Raw genomic sequence first — 6,144 nt, 5'->3', positions numbered from 1 at the left:
TGGTGTGAGAGGAGGGTGGGAAGGGACAGAGGGTCAGAAAGAGGGGTGGATATAATTCTAGGAACTAGAATTGGAAATTTTTTTGTAATGTGCATGATTGAGTCACTATGCATTATGTACAGGATGGAGATCGCATTTTGTGTGCTGTGATGATGCTTAGGGAAGGAATGTAAATTGAGTTACAAAAAAAGAAGTTTCAGGGAAAAAAATATATCTACTCAATGACTGCATTAGGATACATAGCCCCAGCTAGGTGCTACTTTATAGGATGCGTAAAGTTAGACTTGTGTTCCTGGAAATGTGTGTGTCACCTGTGTTTGCTATGAGGGTATTTGGATTGATTAGGGTCTTTGGTGGTTCAATAAAATGTGGGGGGAAAACAGTATAGAAAGCAAATATAGATACCAGAGACAGTGTGGGAGGAGGGTGGGAGATGGCAGAGGGTAAGAGATAGGGAATCAAGGATGGGGGGAGAAAAGCAAAACATACAGAAAACAAGAAATGGAAGATCATTTCCTGACAATAGCATGTTTGTTGATGTGCTTGATTGAGACAATATACAGTGTACTCTGGATGGAAAATCTCATTTTGTATGCTGTAATGATGTACAGTGAATGAATGCAAATAAATAAATTGAAATAAAAAGAAATGATATTTAGCAATTGCTGATAATGGTGGATTTTAATATAATCTCTAAATCTTCCTTATTGAATAAATAATGAGAACCCTTGGTCTCATATTTCTAGGAGTTATGTCTCCATTCAGTTTGAAGCTAAATTCCTTCTCATCTTGTTTTATCTAATTTTTACTGATTTTCTTCTGCATGCTCTATTTTGCTCTCATTCTAGGTTGATCTCCTCTGAAATGTCAGTTACTTGTTTGAGGGGGGTCTCAAGTGGGTCAAATGGTGTTCTACTATCCTGCAATATGTCTAGCAGAAACCTTACACTGATATTATTTGGAATAAGAGCTTTTGTAAAGATGAAATTAAGGTAAGGATTTTAAGAAGAGATCACTCTGGATTAGATTGGGCTATAAGTCCAACAAGAAGTGTCTTTATAAAAGACAGCAAATAAGAAATCACAGAAACACAAGAAAGAAGGCTGTGTGATTACGGAAAGATTGGAATTATGTATCCATGTGCTGAGGAACATCAGCGACTTCCGGCAACAACCAGAAGCCAGGGGAGAGGCAGGGAATGGATTCTCCTTCAGAGTATCCAGAAGCAACCAAACTTGCCAACAGGTTTTAGACTTCTAGCCTTCTCAGTTGCTGGAGGTTGCTTTTCTATCCTATTTCTATTATTTTTAAGCTATACAGTTTGTGGTAAGGTTAAAGGAACTCTAGGAAACTAATAAATTTTTCATACTATTTAGAATTTCAGAAAATATTGCTAGAAATTTCTTTTTTCTCTTTATATACATGTATGTATACTTATGTGTGTATGTGTGTGTATATATGTGTGTATACACACACATACACACATACAGAGAGAGGGAGAGAGAAACAGTGTAGTCAGCTGCAATTTCTTCTCCATTTTTCATTCTGTTGAGATTTTGTGCTGGCACTCAGATGCTCCCAATATACTTCTCAAGCTGCCAGAGCTAGGATTCGAACAGTGTGGTTAGTCATGGGAGATCTAGCTCTTTAACCACTAGGCTATGGAACTGGGTTGAGAGAACCTCACTCATGAATTTCTTTTCCCCACCTTATTTGGAGTCATACTTACTGTTGTAGTCATCTGATTACGGATTAAAGTCGCCATTTTGCATAGGCAGCCACTTGAGTGGTCTTGCACTGTTGCCATACAAAGAGGTCTGGGGCTGATGTCTCCAGAACCAGAGCATCAGCAGCGGAAGTGCAGAGGGGAGCAGCAAATGGATAGGGAGAGAGATGAGGAAGCATGGGTGAGGTTGGTGGTGGTAGGAGACAAATGTGAGGCACACGTACTTGTAATTAATGCACAGATAGTCTCAGAATTAGTAAGGCAAAAGAACTTTTCACATGAGCTCTAAGTTTCTTTTTTGACTTTATTTTTTCTTTCAGGCAGGAATAATATTTATTTAATAGAACATAGACTACCTACTGTACACTAAGTTCAATGCTAAGCACTCTTTAGACAGGCAGAAAAATTGTTCTGCATGATTTTTTCCTTGGTTTTAAAGTCCCAATGAATGTTCCTGGACCCCAAATTTGGAATGATTTATATAATGTATAGTATGCCTGTTTACTGCCTGGCTCAACTCAGACTCCGATTGTATATTATTGTGCAAGTGAGCTTGTGCCGATTTCAAACAATCCTCTTCCCCTCAATTTATTTGTAAGATCAAATATACAATTACATATGCAACTGCAGTGTTTTAAGGCTCTTGGAGGCACTCAAGGTTTTCATATCTAGCCTTTAAAGTCAATTTGACTTTTAGGTAACACTTAATAATCACTTGTTATTCCTTTTTAAAGCCTAAATTAATTAAAATGTATGTTTCTACAGTGAGTATTGTTTTTAGATTGTTTTTCCAAATTCCCAGTATAAATAGCTTTTTATGTAGATAATTAAAACCATCTGCTTCCTGGTAGTTCAGTTATGTTTACAGCAGCCCTTTTTTATTTGGGGAATTAAACTGCCATAAGTTTTTACTTTAGTGGATGAAACATCATAAAAATGCTCAGGGCAGTGTAATTCCTGAAAAAGAAATAAGGACGATTAAATATTATTAGGAAAAATTGCTTTCAGTTAACTCAAAAAGCCGAAGAGTTCTATATTGTTCTAGGTAAGTATGTTTAAACATTTATTAGATAAAAATCTTAAACAAATAAATGTGCTAATAAAACTTAGCCTTCAAACAAAAGCTCTTAAATGACTTTGTAACTATGACTCTAATAAAATTTCTTTGAGTTACAAAAGATACCTTATCTAAAAATGAAGTCAAAAGATAAGATATCTTTTGTAACTCAGAGAAATTTGGTGATCTCACAGGACACTATAAGATAACCCAATAAGTTGAGTAAATTGGGCAAGGTCTCACACACACAAAAAAGTCAAAAGTGAGGTGGGATGGGGCCGGCAGGTGGCACGGTGGTTAAGGGCACTAGACTACCACATGGCCAACCATGGTTCTAATCCCGGACCTGGTGGCTTGCTTTCTCACTTTCTCTTTCTCTGTCTGTCTCATACTCTCTCAATCTGTCCCTTTCTGGTCAAATTAAAATAAATAAATAAATAACGTTAAATAAAATAATTCTTAAAAAAAAGTGAGGCAGGAATTAAAGTTATAATAATGCCTGTAATCTCTGTTCCTAATCAAGGGTTTTATTTCCCTTTTTGTATCTTGGAAAGTTTGTCTAAATGAATGTCCAGTAGTATTTTCTTTCTTTCTTTTTTTTTTTTTTTTGGAGAGGTTTTCGCTATAGGGCGCATGTGCTAGCCAGAAAGACAGAGAGAGACAGAGAGATAGAAAGCGAGAAATCACCCCTCAGGAGGGATGGCCATGCCGCAATCCCTTCTCCTCCATTCTCCTCTCGGTATCTTGGGCATGCACGCACACGTGCCTGGCGTGAGTTTAAGCCACTGGGTCCAGGACTTGAACTGCGGTCGACTACATGGGAATCCAGCGACATAGCCATTACGCTAACTGCTGGTTCCAGGATATTTTCATTTTGTGATTGTTTTTTATTTTCAAATGGCAAAATACATCCAAAACAGAAAAAAAAAATTCTACTCACATAATTTGGCATTATGGAAATTTCTTTACATGCTGATTACAATTATTAAAAGAAAAGATCAACTAATCAAAATGAATGCTGAAGTCTAGTAATCCAATGTTATTCAGTTCTTTTCTTTATTCCAATAAGCTCTGCATCAAAAAGATTAAGCTACTTGACCCTATCTTAACTCAGGCACTTTAAAGAAATCTCTTTTGAATAGAGAAATAGGGAAGGAATGTAAGAAGAGTTCTTGAAAATTAGTCAAGAAAGCAGAATGAAATTATGTTGTAGTGATTTCTAGCAAAATTTTTATCTGCATATTAACTAAATTTTGACTGGAAGTTTTAAACTTTCATACCCTTACAATTTGGGTCTGGCATGGAAAATATTCTGTTTGAATTAAATCATGAGGAATATATTGCGTTTATGAGATTGAGTTCTGTTTTAAAAAAAAAATTGCTATATGGTGTACACACTTGCCTGAGATAGAGAAAGAAAAAGAGGGTACACTCCCCAGGGGGATGGCTACACCACAGTCCCTTACTTTCCATTCTCCTCTCAGGATTTTAGGCATGCACACACATGTGCTCAGTGTGTTTTTCAAGCCACTGGTCTGGGACTTAACCACATAGTTGGCCTAGTGGGATCCAGATGGCTTAACCACCAGGCCATGGGCTGGCCCACGATAAAGTTTTTGTTCAAGCCCATGTAGACTGTCTAGATAACCTGTTCAGGAGGCTATTCAGGAAAAATTTAAAAAGATGCTGGTCTGGGGGTAAACATTTAATTGATAAGAGGATAAACCTATGGATGGGGCAGCCCATCCTAAAGCTATGAAACTTCGATAGACCAGGAACAACTGGATGCTCAGAAAAAATACTTTTCTTGAGAGAAAAATGTTCTTCAGTGGGAGCAGTATACAGTAGCTTTTGACAGTTATTTGAATATAATTTTTCAGGACAAGTTTTTTTTTTTTTCCAATTTGCTTCTTTTCCCCCCATGTGCTTGCTAAAGAGAGACAGAGAGAGAAAAAGGGAGAGCGAAAGTAGGAACTCGAGCCCTATAGGGGATGGCCACAGTGAAATAGGTAGAAAGACTGACATTTCTACACAAATGTACGCCAATTTAGCAAAGAGAAGATACTTGTCTGAACATTAGGTTTGGATTTCTCCCCCTTTATAGAGAAAACTTTGGCTTCAAAACAGAGTCAAAATCTGGTGAGTGAATCTCTTGTGTGTTTTCAGTTTGAAGAGTGATTTACAAGGTGATTTACTTACCAGTTCTTATTTCTAAGGCTGATGGATATTGAATAACATTATTGTTAATGCTATTAACAATGTTGCTATTAATAAAATTAGAACATGGGACGAAAAGGCTTGTTTATGGGAACCACGAGTCATACACATTTGAAACTTATTCCTTTGTTTGGGAGGCTCTCCCACAGCTAAGAATCTTGGTAAAAGATACATCTCATCTCCCACCGTGGAGTTCAAAATTGCCACTTTCTTCCTTCCTCAGTCTCCTTCACTACTAAGGTATGGGAATGTTCAAATGCCATTTGGATGTACCTTCCTTGGACTCAAAATTAGGAGTAGGTGTGGTGTAATGGCGCAGGGACCATAGAGAACTCATTCTGATGGTGGGCGGCCACAGAGGCAGCAACATCAGGTCCAGGGGCAAAGTGGCAGGGCTATAGTGGCAGCATCCGTGTCAGGTTCTCATGGCGGCAGCAGTACCGGCTATGGGGACTAGCGTGTGGGAGGTGCATCTGGGTCCTTACCAATCTGGTTTTATGATGTCACTGCCATGTTTTTTAGACATCCTTTATTCCCCCCCACCCCCCTACTAAACTTGTACCTTCATGGTAATTTTCTGAGCTACTCAATATCATTTCAGTAAATCTCTCATCAAGATTGTGCTTGGCACTGAGAGCTCTAATACAAACCAAGATACTTTGTTTACATCATCTGAGAAATTCAGCACTAAGAGTAAGAATGCTGATTTTTTTTTTCGTGAAAAAGTACCATGTTGATGATTGTATTGAAAAGGTACTACTGAACATGACAAGACATTCAAACTGTGTGTGTCGTTTGGTCCCTCAGTAAGAAATATATGTATTAAAATAATCATCAATAGTCTCTTGAAAACATAGTACTATATTATGTCTTTAACTACATTCTTGGAAACTCAAGAAATTAGACTGATTTCGTTTGGAAAATAGTAGTTACCATAATATCCGAGCCTCAGTTTTCAAAGTTTTCTGACACCAGGAGAGAGAAAAGACATTTACTAGATGCTTGGAAATGAATTAATTTTGAGGAAGTGTGTAACACTTTATACTTTTTTGAGTATAGATTTCTAAATCTGTAAAACAAATGAGTTGGAATAAAAATATATATGACTCACTTCAACTTTAAATCTATGATTCTTACATATATA

The sequence above is a fragment of the Tupaia chinensis genome, unplaced genomic scaffold (genome assembly GCF_000334495.1).
Source record: "Tupaia chinensis unplaced genomic scaffold, TupChi_1.0 Scaffold000028_1, whole genome shotgun sequence".
Lineage (NCBI taxonomy): Eukaryota > Metazoa > Chordata > Mammalia > Scandentia > Tupaiidae > Tupaia > Tupaia belangeri.
Note: the sequence above shows the minus strand (reverse complement) of the source record.